The sequence below is a fragment of the Pleurodeles waltl genome, chromosome 6 (genome assembly GCF_031143425.1).
Source record: "Pleurodeles waltl isolate 20211129_DDA chromosome 6, aPleWal1.hap1.20221129, whole genome shotgun sequence".
In the NCBI taxonomy this organism is placed as follows: Eukaryota; Metazoa; Chordata; class Amphibia; order Caudata; family Salamandridae; genus Pleurodeles; species Pleurodeles waltl.
In genome coordinates this window covers 1,175,374,286-1,175,389,079 of record NC_090445.1, presented here as the reverse complement: position 1 = coordinate 1,175,389,079, position 14,794 = coordinate 1,175,374,286, and the positions used below count along the sequence as shown (strand labels likewise).

Sequence of the window (14,794 nt, the reverse complement as noted above, 5' to 3'; positions counted from 1 at the left end):
GGGTCTTAGCAATTATCCGACATGGTTATTGCATAGAATTTCTCCAACTCCCTCCAAATGTCCCACCAAAAACACAGAATATGTCAAAACAACATTTAGACCTTCTAGAACTAGAAGTTCAAGCATTACTACAAAAGGACGCAATAGAATTGGTACCATGTACACAAGTAAACACAGGAGTTTACTCACTGTACTTTCTAATACCAAAAAAGGACAAAACACTGAGACCAATCCTAGATCTCAGAACACTAAACACCTACATCAAATCAGAACACTTTCACATGGTCACGCTACAAGACGTGTTACCACTGCTAAAGCAACAAGACTACATGACAACCTTAGATCTAAAGGACGCGTATTTCCACATACCGATACATCCCTCGCACAGGAAATACCTAAGGTTTGTATTCAAGGGAATACATTACCAATTCAAAGTGTTGCCATTCGGTATAACAACCGCACCAAGAGTATTCACAAAATGCCTAGCAGTAGTAGCTGCACACATCAGAAGGCAGCAAATACACGTATTCCCGTACCTAGACGATTGGCTAATCAAGACCAACTCCCTAACAAAGTGTTCACAACACACAGATTATGTCATACAAACCCTCTACAAACTCGGTTTCTCCATCAACTACACAAAATCTCACATTCTGCCGTGCAAAACACAGCAATACTTAGGAGCGACAATCAACACAACAAAGGGAATAGCCACTCCAAGTCCACAAAGGGTTCAAAATGTTCACAAGGTTATACAAGCCATGTATCCAACACCAAAGATACAGGCAAAGACGGTATTAAAACTCCTAGGCATGATGTCCTCATGCATAGCCATTGTCCCAAACGCAAGACTGCACATGAGGCCCTTACAACAGTGCCTAGCATCACAGTGGTCACATGCACAGGGTCACCTTCTAGATCTGGTGTTGATAGACCGCCAAACATACATCTCGCTTCTATGGTGGAACAGTATAAATTTAAACAAAGGGCGGCCTTTCCAAGACCCAGTGCCACAATACGTGATAACAATAGATGCTTCCATGACAGGGTGGGGAGCACACCTCAATCAACACAGCATCCAAGGACAATGGGACGTACATCAAACAAAACTGCATATAAATCACCTCGAATTGTTAGCAGTATTCCTAGAGTTGAAAGCATTTCAACCCATCATAACCCACAAATACATTCTTGTCAAAACAGACAACATGACAACAATGTATTATCTAAACAAACAGGGGGGAACACACTCGACACAGCTGTGCCTCCTGGCACAAAAGATATGGCAATGGGCAATTCACAACCACATTCGCCTAATAGCACAATTTATTCCAGGGATCCAAAATCAACTAGCAGACAATCTCTCTCGATCACCAACAGGTCCACGAATGGGAGATTCACCCCCAAATTCTAAACACTTACTTCAAAATTTGGGGGACACCTCAAATAGACCTATTTGCAACAAAGGAGAACGCAAAATGCCAAAACTTCGCATCCAGGTACCCACACAGGCAGTCTCAAGGCAATGCTCTATGGATGAACTGGTCAGGGATATTTGCGTACGCTTTTCCCCCTCTCCCTCTCCTTCCATATCTAGTAAACAAATTGAGTCAAAACAAACTCAAACTCATACTAATAGCACCAACATGGGCAAGACAACCTTGGTACACTACACTACTAGACCTGTCAGTAGTACCCCATGTCAGGTTGCCCAACAGACCAGATCTGTTAACACAACACAATCAACAGATCAGGCATCCAAAATCGCTGAATCTAGCAATCTGGCTCCTGAGATCCTAGAATTCGGACATTTAAACCTCACCCAAGAATGTATGGAAGTCATAAAACAAGCTAGAAGACCATCCACTAGACACTGCTATGCAAGCAAATGGAAAAGATTTGTTTGCTACTGCCATAATCAAGTTCAACCATTACATGCATCTCCAAAGGATGTAGTGGGATACTTACTACATTTACAGAAATCAAATCTAGCCTTCTCTTCCATAAAGATACACCTCGCAGCAATATCTGCATACCTGCAGATTACCCATTGAACTTCACTATTTAGGATACCTGTCATTAAAGCGTTTATGGAAGGCCTAAAAAGAATTATACCACCAAGAACACCACCTGTTCCTTCATGGAACCTCAACATCGTCTTAACAAGACTCATGGGCCCACCTTTTGAACCCATGCACTCATGCGAAATGCAATTCTTAACGTGGAAGGTTGCATTTCTCATTGCCATCACATCTCTAAGAAGAGTAAGTGAAATTCAGGCGTTTACTATACAAGAACCTTTTATTCAAATACACAAAAATAAAGTAGTCCTAAGAACCAATCCAAAATTTTTACCAAAAGTTATTTCGCCGTTCCACTTAAATCAAACGGTAGAACTACCAGTGTTCTTCCCACAGCCAGACTCAGTAGCTGAAAGGGCACTACATACATTAGACATCAGAAGAGCACTAATGTACTACATTGACAGAACAAAAGAAATTAGGAAAATAAAACAACTGTTTATTGCATTTCAAAAACCTCATACAGGAAACCCAATATCAAAACAGCGTATTGCCAGGTGGATAGTTAAGTGCATCCAAACCTGCTACCTTAAAGCAAAGAGAGAACTGCCCATTACACCAAGGGCACATTCAACCAGAAAGAAAGGCGCTACCATGGCCTTCCTAGGAAACATTCCAATGAACGAGATATGTAAGGCAGCCACATGGTCTACGCCTCACACATTTACTAAGCACTACTGTGTAGACGTGCTATCCGCACAACAAGCCACAGTAGGTCAAGCCGTACTAAGAACTTTATTTCAGACTACTTCCACTCCTACAGGCTGAGCCACCGCTTTTGGGGAGATAACTGCTTGTTATGCACAACATGTGTATCTGCAGCTACACATGCCACCGAACTGAAAATGTCACTTACCCAGTGTACATCTGTTCGTGGCATTAGTCGCTGCAGATTCACATGTGCCCACCCGCCTCCCCGGGAGCCTGTAGCAGTTTGGAAGTTATCTTCAACATTTGTACATTTGTAAATATATTACTTAAACCTTAGTTGGTACATACTTATTCATTCCATTGCATGGGCACTATTACTAACATACACAACTCCTACCTCACCCTCTGCGGGGAAAACAATCTAACATGGAGTCGACGCCCATGCGCAATGGAACAAAGGAGGAGGAGTCCCTCGGTCTCGGGACTCGAAAAGACTTCTTCGAACAAAAACAACTTGTAACACTCCGACCCAACACCAGACGGCGGACTATGCACAACATGTGAATCTGCAGCGACTAATGCCACGAACAGATGTACACTGGGTAAGTGACATTTTCATTTTGCGTCTTGCCCTTTCCGCAACAGCACTCAATAGGGGATTCAATCCATTTGCATTGAAATACAGAACTTATGTACACCTTCCCGTCTCTGCTGCTTCTTTCTTAAGTTCCTTAAGTTCTGAAAACGAACAGGAACGACCATGCCAAAGTAATTCTAGTGGTTCAAGATGGGACCAGGCGGGTGTGGTACCTTGAGAATCTGGGCATGATCACTCTGCTCTGATCAGGCTACCGCTTAAAGAGGAGTTTCTGTTGCAGCAGATGGGCAGGGTCCTTCACACAAACCTGTGTCGTCTACTTTTTTGTATGTGAGGCTGAGCGACAGCAGTCGACAGTTTCAGTTGCCACCTGAAGTGATAGATGGTAGCCTCTCCATCATGCACCCTTCCATGAAGTCCATTTATCCAAAAGGACTGGGACAAATTGTGGCCTGGTGTAGTATCCACAAAATAAATTAACCCTTTATAAGCAGAGCAGTTGGATGTTTTATGCTATGCCCAGAAAGGTCTTGTAGTAGGCACTATTAAAGGTTAATTATTGGCCCTTTCTGCGTTTCCACATTTAACGGACCAACCGCGTTTGTTTAAACTACCTTTTGTGAGTATCTATATAAACCTCATCCCATTTCCTTCCAAGCAGTTGTGATGCCACAGTGGGATTTTAATTTGGTCTTGACTTTGTGTACACCCTTCGAGCCGATCCATAGCTGCTCACGATCTCCCTTTTTCGAAGACTTCCTCATTGCAGTTACTTCAGCTCATCACATGAATGAGCTCCAGGTATTGTCACTGCAATCTTCCTACACCACCTTATTCTCAGAAAAACTGGTGCAGAGGACTTGGGCGGCCTATTTGCTTAAAGACATGATTACTTTCCACATTGGGCAATCCATCACCCTGTCATCTTTCTTTGCCCCTTCACTCCTCAATAGAGAAAAGGCTTCATTGTTTGGACTCTAAATGGGCTTTAGGCATTTATATTGATCGAACCAAAATCCTCAGTGTGGACGATCAGCTTTTTGTGGGGTTCTCTCGGGACAAAGAAGGAATTATGTGCAGAAGAGGACCCTGTTGAGGTGGGTAATCCTCCACATTAAGACCTGCTTTGCGGTGGCCAAGAAGCAGCTTCAGGAAAGCATGTGAGCTCATTCTGCTAGGCTGCTACCACTGCATTGGCAATAGGAGTGCTTGTTCTTGACGTATGCCAAGCAGCAACATGGGTTTCACTGCTTACATTCCTGAAGCACTATTGCCTTTACAGCCAGGTACTCCATGAATGTAATTTTGCATGCTTGGACTTGCAAGATGTTTGGTTTGAGCCTACTCTACAGACTCTCCACCTTATGGAGCTACTGGTTTTATATCTCTTATCAGGTGATTAATCAGCAGTTAGAAGTATCTATCAGTATAACAAGCTACTTACTTTCAGGAATGCTCTTTCTGGTTGATGCTTTTAATTGCAGAATTCTCATCGCCCTCCCACCTTCCGGTTCTATGTAGTGGCTTCTTTTTTAATATCAAAAGCAGTCCCAAATTCACTCTGGTGCCACCCGTTGTTCACGCTCTACATCTGTTGGCACAGAGGGAAAACATAAGAAAATGATGTCAGGGGTGACACTTTTTTTTTTTCCTCTGCTCCATCCCTTTTGGTGTGGTACACATCCAATACAGAGTCGCACTGTGCCAGCTTGAAGCATACTGAAGCATTGATAGAGAAAAATGTTCAGATCCAGCCTGGCACCCGGGGAGTTTTCTAAGGTGAAGAATCTGCGGCTAGAGTATCAACTTAGAGTTTTACCGAAGATAATTAGCTTGTTTGACTATTGACTTTGTATATGTTTGTAAACCTGAAACTAGATTGCAGCGCATACAGCGAAAGCTGGCACTGTTTGCAAGCATGATTAAACTAGCAAGCCTAAAATTATGGACAAATGAGAATAATTTATATGTAAAGTTCCTTTCCAGGTATTTTGTATTTTGACTTTTATGGAGTAAGACACTAGTTGTATTGTGTGTGCGCACCGCTCCTTGGTTTAGGCGTCATGGTCTTTAGTTCATCTCACTTAAGGGCTGTGCATGGGTTTTCTTGCTCACTTCTCCATGGCCTGCATTCACCATTGCATCCACACCACTCACAATTTGTGATGCTCCCCAAATCCCCCAATTTGCCTTTAAAAAGCACAACAATAGGTATATTATTTCAAAGTTTGGCAAAAAGCAGACTTTATTGACTTTATTTTGTTTCCTGTATTCCACATGTTGCATGAAAGCCCAGGCCTTTGCTCACCAAGACAGAATTTATGTGCTGTTGTGGAAGAGGTCCGGGCTTCTGCACTAAGTAGGCTTATGAGGTAGAAGGTGGTGTTAGCATGCCTAAAAAGGAGATGTCTCTTCTCTTGGAGGTCCATAAATCTGCTCTTAGGGCTGCTTATGAGCACCAAATATATCTATCATTTGCCATTTGTTTCACTTTGAGTCCTATGGAAAGTAAATTAGGCCTTGGAAAGATATGTTTGAGGGCATGTGTGGCTATAGATACCATATGCTCTGCATATCTCCTGCCATCTAGTGTTGGGTTTGGAGTATTACAAGTTGTTTTTCTTTGAAGAAACATTTCTGAGTCATGGGATCGAGTGACACCTCCTTCTCAGTGATACTGCGCATGGGCATCGAGTCCTTTGTTCGATTGTTTTCTCTGCCGTCTGGTTCGGATGTGTATTCTTCGCTCCGTCTTAAACTTGCTTCGGTCCGAGACTTTCCTTCTGTCTATCGCTGTATAGTTATTTCTATTGCGTTTTCCAACTTGGGTTTGTAGTTTCCGGTTCATCGGGTGCAGTACCTACTGCAAGCTCTCCAGGGTGGGCCTCGCCCAGTCTCTGGCCTACCGCGTGTGTTCACCGAGGACGATGCTGGACTGATGGAACAAAAACCATTCTGTTTCTGTCCTTGGTGCCACTCTAAGTTCCCCCTACACCGACCATCACCAGGTGTGTAACTTGTGCCTCTCACTGGATCACCAGGAGGCTACCTGTGGCGCGTGTCAATCGTTCAGATCGAAGAAGACCCTTCGGGACTGAAGAGCGCGCAGGTTGGAGATTGTGCGTAAATCTTCTGAGGACACTTCAGACATTTTCAGGAAATAACATGCACAGGTGGAACAAGAACAGGAGGGGGTCTGTTCCACTCAGGACTCTGACTCAGATGTTTAATCCGACATCAAGAGTCAAGACATCACACCAGCGCAGCCAGTGAGTGCGGTGACCCCTCCTGTCCATACCAAGGCTTAAAGACCATTACAGAGGTACTGGACTTCCACTGCCACCAGGCCACGGTTGATCTCAGAAATTCACTTTGCCTGCCCCGGCTTTTCACCGAAAGTAGCCAAGACTATGCCGTGGTCTTCGGCATAGACCTCTTCCACCTTGGTCCAATTGTCGAACACCAAGCCCTCGGTACCGACCACATCCGCTCCAAGCCGACCCACATCTTGTTGCAGCTTTGGCACCTAAATAGGTTCACCGACCGAAACCGTTGGTACTGAAAACACAGGAGACCAGTCCTTCGCACAGCGAGACTCTAGCCAATCCTCCAGTACACCATCTCCAATCAAATCAATTTTAGAAGTTATGGACCCTAACCTGCGCCGTCTTCACATTCAGGAATGGACCGGGCATATTATTGCTTCTCCACCTGTCACTTTTAAGAGGACTTGAACACATCACCACATCCAAAAGACTAGGCCACCACTTCCGCCTCCTCCTCTACCTTCATCACCACCTCCATTTCCAACTTCTACTCCACCCTCTTCCCCTCCACATTGTACTACCTCTCCTACTGCAGGAGATCTCACACCTCAGGGTTCACCATTATTCCTAGGGAGAGATCTAGCTGGTACATTTCTAAACCCAGGCCCATGGGATACATACAACCCCAATCTCATTATCAATACCGATCCAGATTTGTAGCCTGTACCACCGTCCCTCCCTCAGAAGACACTACCATTTACCAACCGGCAATAGCAAGGGCAGCTGCCTTTCATAATGTTCAACTGCACAAAAACTCAATAGAACCGGATTTTCTATTTGACACTTCGACCACTACCCATAAAGATACTCCGTTTCTTCCAGTGTTCCCAGTCATGATTCGTCATGCATAGGATATATTTAAAGAGCCAGTCTTCTCTAGGATTATAACTCCTAGGGTGGACAAAAAGTATAAGCCTGCTTCTTCGGACCCACTATATATCAGGACTCGGGTCCCACCAGATTAGATAGTGGCTACCACTACAAAGAAACATGCTAATAGCCAGGCTACAGGGGACTCTCCTCCACTGGATAAGGAGAGTAGAAGGCTTGATGCAGCTGGCAAAAGCTTTGATGCTCAAGCAGCAAACCTTGGGCCATTGCCAGTTTGCAGGCCTTGCTCAAGTTACGACCGGGCTCACTGGGATGAGATGGAGGAGCTGCTTTGCCCGTATTTATCAGATGAGCACCATAAACTTGGTCAATAGATTGAATCTGAAATACAGTGTCCAATAATTCTGTATGCTGTGCATTAGATGCTGCAGACACAGCTGCATGGAGAATTAAAACCGGCATAATCCACAGAAAACATGCATGGCTTAGATGTTCCAGCTTCAAGCCAGAAGTGCAATAAGCTATGCTCAACATGCCCTTTGACAAGGAACATCTTTTTGGCCCTCAAGTGGACTCCACATTTGAGAAGCTAAAAAATACTCTTGACACCACGAAGGCCATGGGCGCTGTCTCAGGAACATGGAGGCAATTTTCGTCACCCCACATTTAGAGGCAGTTATAAACCAACAGCCTCTTGAACCATCTACCTCCCAACCAAGTCAACCATTCACCTCTTACTTTAGAGGTGATTTCAGAGGACCCTACAAGGGCAACAGTAATAGAAGCCGAGTTTCCCCAAACTCCACACCACACAAGTAGGGGGACAACTTCAGGATTACTACACACCGTGGGCACATATCAAATCTATGGGTCTGTTCCATTATCCAACATGGGTATTGTCTGGACCTCACTTACACCTCCAGATAGTCCCCCCTCGCTCCCACAGGTTATCTCACAAACATCACACCCAACTAAAAGATGAAGTACAATCCCTGCTCCTCAAGGGTGCTATAAGAGCCTGTCCCATTACAGTATCAGGTAGCAGGAGTATACTCCCTATACTGCCTCATCCTCAAAAAGGATGGACCTCATCAGACCTATTCTGGATCTCAGACAGTTAATCATTTACATTCTCTCAGAGCACTTTCATATGATTACTTTTCAAAATGTCATTCCACTCCTTTAACAGGGCGATTTCATGACAGCCCTAGACTTGAAGGATGCCTACTTCCACATACCAGTTCACCGTGCTCACCGGAAATACCTAAAGTTTATGATGACAGGAAAACATTATCAGTTCAAAGTCCTGCCTTTTGGAGTCACAACCGCTCCCAGGTTATTTGCAAAGTCCTAGCTGTAATTGTGACACATCTCAGAAGGTAAAAAATACATCTATTTCATTACATCAAAGACAGCACACTACAACAGTGTTGATTCCATACTCAAATCACAGTGAACCTACTTCACAAGTTAGGGTTCACAATCATATTTCTCAAATCCCATCTACAGCCTCTTCAGATTCAACCATATCTGGGATCCATTCTCAATGCAGATGCAGAGTTAGGGTTAGCATTCCTCAACACAGCACAAATTCACTATTTTCAGATATTGATTCCCCAATTACAGGAAGAACTCATTTACACAGTCAAGACTGTCATGTCTCTTGGGGATAATGGTGCCCTGTATTACCATTGTTCCCCGTGCGAGACTCCACATGTGTCCACTACAGGAGTGTCTGTCTTGTCAGTGATCTCAATCACAGGTTCACCTCCAAGATCTAGTGTTGGCAGACTGCCAACCTCATCTGTCTGTGCAATGGTGAAATAGCACCAACCTATTAAAAGGGTGGCCTTTTCGAGACCCTGTGCCTCAGCTCATTCTGACCACGGATGCATCCTTGATGTGGTGGGGTGCGCATCTTCAGGATCTCACAGTGCTGGGCCTCTGGGATCTCAATCATCAGATCATGCACATCAATTATCTGGAACTTCAAGCAACTTTTCTAGCCCTGAAAATATGCCTTCCTCGTTCATTGATGGACATCATCACAGTTACGTATTATCTAAAAAACCGGGGGGGGGGGGGGGGGGGTCAGGGGGGATGTTTACGATCATCCCAGTTGTTACAACTTGCTCAGACAGTATGGAAATTGGCTGTTCACCACCACATTCACCTAGTGGCAGAGTATCTCCCAAGATCAGATAATGTCTTTGCAAACCTGCTCAGCAAGATGCATCAGCAAGCCCATGAATGGGAACTCCACCCACAAGTCCTTCAAAAATATTTCCAAAAGTGGGGAACTTCTCAAATAGACCTTTTCACCACAGCAGAAACCGCAAAGTGCCCAATCTTCGCATTCAGGGACCCACAGCCTCCCTCCAAGGGCAAAGATATTTGGATAAACTGGTCAGGGATATTTGCTTATGCCTTTTCACTGCTCCCTCTTATTCCATTCCTGGTTTGGAAGATGAGACAAACGTCTTTCACCATGATCCTTGTAGCTCCCACCTGGGCACAAGAACTATGGTTCACCACACTTCTGGACCTTTTGCAGGTCCTCCATGAGAAGCTCCCAGCAGGCCGGATCCTCTCACTCATGAAAAAGGACAGATCACACATCCATACCCCAAGTTTCTCAACCCTACGATATGGCTCCTGAAGTCAAAGTTAGGTGATCTACAGTTACATTCAGAATGTATGAACATTCTTAAGGAAGCTCAGAGAACAAAAACTACAGCATGTTATGCAGCAAAATGGAAATATTTGGTTTGCAGCTGTCAGACCAACACATTAACCCCATTAAGGCTACTGTCCAGGACGTTTTTGCTATTTGCGTCACTTGCAGAAAGCAAACGTGGCTTACACTTCCATTTGTCTATATCTTGCAGCCATGGCTGCATATTTACAAAATAGACAACATACTTCTTTGTTCAGAATTTTTGTAATTAAAACCTTCATGGACGGTCTTAAGTCATTCCACTCGGAAGGCCTCCAGCACCGTCTTAGAATCTTAATATTGTGCTTACCAGGCTCATGGAACCTACATTTAAGACACTTCATTCATGAGCTGTTAAGTGGCATTCTTAGTCTCAATCACATCACTCAGACATGTTAGTGAACTCCAGGCCTTAACATTAGAAGAACCTTTCTTACAGATACACAAAGATAAAGTGGTTCTTTGCACAAATCGAAGGTTCTTACCTAGAGTGGTTTCTCAATTCCATACCACTCAAACCATTGATTTACCAGTTTTCTTCCCTCAGCCTGACTTGATTGCAGAAAGAGCCCTCCAGACTTTAAATGTCAAACCGGCGCTCATGTACTACATTGACAGGACTAAACACTTAAGGAAAAAAACAAACAGCTTTGTAGCTTTCTCTGTTCTTCATAAGGGTAACCCAATTTCTAAAAATGGTATAGCCAGATGGATAGTTAAATGCGTACAAACCTGTTACGCTAAAGCAAAAAGACCGTTACCAGTAATTCCTATAGCACTTCTACTAGGTAAAAAGGAGCCACCATGACTTACTTAGGGATCATTCCTTTAGCTGACATTTGCAACGCAGCTACTTGGTCCACACCAAATACATTCACAAAACATTGCTGTGTAGATATTCAAGCACGTCAGGAAGTAGGGTATGCTGTACGAAGTACACTTTTTCAAACCACTGTAACTCCCACAGTCTAGCCACCGCTTTCAATGCAGGGCTGCCTTACAGTCTATGCAGAGAATGTGTATCTACAGCCACACATGCCATTGAACGGAAAATGTTGCTTACCCAGTGGACATCTGTTAGTGGCATGTAGTGCATAGATTCACATGCACCCTCCTGCCTCCCCAGACACCTGCGGCTGTTCCATTTACCTTGGATTTATATAATGTGTACAAATGTACATACATTTGCATCTACATCTTTCTCTATACACTCTCTCTCACCTGCCTGGGGGAAAACAATCTAACAGAGGACTCTATGCCCAAGCACAGTATCAAAGAGAAGGAGGGGTTATTTGATCCCGTGATTCAGAAAGGCTTCCTTGAAGAATAACAACTTGGAACACTCTGAACCCAACACTAGTTGGCAGGAGATATCCAAAGCATGTGAATATAAATCTCTACATGCCACAAACAGATGTCTACTGGGTAAGTAAAATTTTCATTCATTACAATCTTATTATTTTTAAATGGTTGTGATTTTCCTGCACAAAATATTTCTAAAGTTTTTCAAGTCATGAGATCAAGTGTGACCCCTCCTCTCGATGACTGTGCACATCGGTATCAAGTCCTGTGTTACATTATTTTCTCCCCGCTATTCAGTTCGGATGTGTGTTCCTCTTTCTCAGAGTTCTTGGTTCGATCCAGTCTAAAACATTTTCTTTCGGTCTTCACTTCAGCATCTGAATTGCTTTGATCGTATTTTCTCTCACAACCTGTCCCCGCTTAAATTTTTTATTCCAGAACCGACTCGCTCCCCTTTGGGGCGTCCCCACCCCTCTTCTGGCCTACATCCTCCATGTGGCATCCGGCTATGCAGACCTGATGGAACGGACTCTGTGGGAGAGTGCCCCTTTTGGCATGGTTATCACAACCCCACTTTTTGCCTGATATTTATGCTAAATTGACTGAGTGTGCTTGGCACACCCCTGGTACAAAGCTAGTCCCTTGTAAAAGGCACCAGTGGTAACAAGGGCTCTGTGACCAGAAAGGATCCCAAAGGGCTGCAGCATCTATTGTGCCACCCTAAGGGATCAGTCACCAAACACATGCATGCTTCTGTTGCAGATTATGTGTTGGTGGGGAGAAAAAGGGAGTCGACGTGGCATCCCTCTCAGGGTGCTATGCCCACAGACCATTGCCTGTGACATAAGTAAGTCATCCCTCTATCAGGTCTTACCAACCCTAAGGTAGGGTGCACTATACCACAGATGAGGGCATAGCTGCATGTCTAATTACATTGTTAGACATTGTAAGTGCAGTGTGGCCATATTGAGTACTTCGGCTGGAAGTTTGTCATTCCGAACTCCACAGCTCCATGATGGCTTCACTAAACACTGTGAAGTTTGGTATTAAACTTCTCCGCACAATAAACCCACACTGATGCCTGTGTTAGATTTATTGTAAACTGAACACAGAGGGCATCTTATAGATGCCCCTGTATTTTACTCAACCCTTTAGTGCAGGGATATCTGTCTCTGTCAGCCTGCCACTAAAAGACAAGTTTCTGACCTCATGGGGTGATATCGTTTGTGCTCTCTGGGGTCGAAAACATAGTCTGCTCTGGGTGGAGGTGCTTCACACCTCCCCCCTGTAGGAACTGCAGCACTTGGCGGTAAGCCTCAAAGGCACAGGCCTCCTATTACAGTGCCCCAGGGCATTCCAGCTAGTGGAGATGCCCGCTCCTGAAGGAAGCACGACTATTGGCAGCAGGTCCAGTGGGTAAACTAGGTCAAATGGGCAGGGAGTAGTAACCACTGCAGCTAGGACCACCCCTAAGGTGTCCACAGCTAAAGTGACCGCCTCCTTGCAGAATCCTCCATCTTGTTTTGGACAGTGGAGACCAGTATTGTTAGGAATTTGCTTCCCTTTACAAAGGGAGTGGGCACTGAAATGGGGTAGTCTCCCTCAGGGACAGTAACCATTGACTACTGACCCCTGTAATGCCCCTAAATCTAGTATTTAGGAGCTCCCCTGAACCTCACTCGCCAGATTCCTGGTGACCCAAGAAGAAGACGAAAGAAGGACTGCTAAGCCGAGACCAGCATTAAAGACTCCAGATGACAACTGATTTGGTCTCAGCCCTACCGGCCTGTCTGCAGCTTCAAAGACCCGTGCTCCAAGAACGCAATGTATCCTGCAGGACCAGTGACTTATAAAAATGCCCAGGGGACTGCCCCCCCAGTAAAGGACCAAGAACTCCTGAGGACAGCGGCCCTGTCCAAAAGAAATCTCCAAAAGGACTCCAGAATTGCCCTGGATCCGCAAGTCCTGTCCATTCTCCACCGGGCACCCTTGGCCCTAGTCCAGGTGGCACACGGGTCCAGAGAAGGTCCCCAGGCGATTCAGACCTTGAGTACATTCTGGGCTGACCACTCCTGGCCACCATGATGACGCCTGAATCAGGAGGCTCCCCCGACTGCGACCGAATTCACGACATCTAGAAGTACCCCTGCATCCGCACCCCCTTGGCTTTGGGGAATCCTACTAACGGTCCTGCAACATCCAGCAGGCACCTCTCCTTCTTGTACAGCCTTTAGTTTTTTTGGAACCGACCCTGCCGGCAGCCTCTTTGCGGCTCCCAGGGTTCCCTCATTGAAAAGCATTGTGCACCCGACACTGTGTTTGCACCCTGCACCAGGCCACCCCTGTGCCGTTGAGTGTGTCTTTGCTGCTGTGGTTCCCCATTCACCTCCCCTCCCATCCACAGTGCTCACCTAAATCCACCCATGTCTGCCCTCTGAAGTCATGGGTACTTACCTTCTGACAGATGCCTTTCCAAGTGACCCCAGTCTCCAAAGGATTCCATTCTAAATCAGTCTCAACTTTGACCTCTGCACCCGGCGGGCCCCGTGTTGTTGCTAGTGGTGTATGTTTGGGGTCAACCTGAACCTTGACCTGTGGACATTCTGACCCCTGGAGACTGGAACTGTAAGTCCAGTACTTACCACAAAACTGCACCAACACTTTTCTCCCCTTAGGACTGTGTTGAAAATTGCTCCGTCAACTTTTTAAAGTAAAAAGTGTTACTTGCCTCTGTAAACCATTTTCTTTGCCAAATCTAAACAAAGTGCATTTGATACGTATGCTTGATACTTACTTGCTAATGTGCTTACCTACAAGAAGATCATTTAGGTTCTAGAAATAAAGTAACAAAATATATTTTTCTATATAAAAACAATTGGTCTGTAGTTAGTCGTTGAGTGGGTGCCTCATTTATTGCCTCTGTGTACAACAAATTCTTTGCACTACCCTCTGACAAGCCTAAGTGCTCGACCACACTACCACAAAAGAGCGAATTAGTATTATCTACTTTAGCCTCTGTTAAGCCTCTGGGGAACTCCTGGACTCTGTGCACACTATATCTCATTCTGATATAGTATATATAGAGACAGATTCCTACTGCATGGCACCCCTGCTGAGGGACTCCGACTGAATGTTAACCACCCCCGCAACCCTCCCCCCCCCTCCCCCTCCCCCCCCAACTCGCGCCCTTGTGTCATATGTGTTGGTGTAGTCAGGCCAGTGCCAACCGGGATCGAAGCTGGTCCAGGACAAAGACAAAATGGGAAAAATTCAACCCAAATCACCTCTG

General features: G+C 45.1%; 1 protein-coding gene across 4 annotated transcripts in view; it reads left to right on the top strand.

Annotated features, from left to right (window-relative positions):
- Nucleotides 1-14,794, top strand: part of P4HA1 (prolyl 4-hydroxylase subunit alpha 1) — a 299,327-nt gene that overhangs the window by 280,441 nt on the left and 4,092 nt on the right. The window lies entirely within an intron of this gene.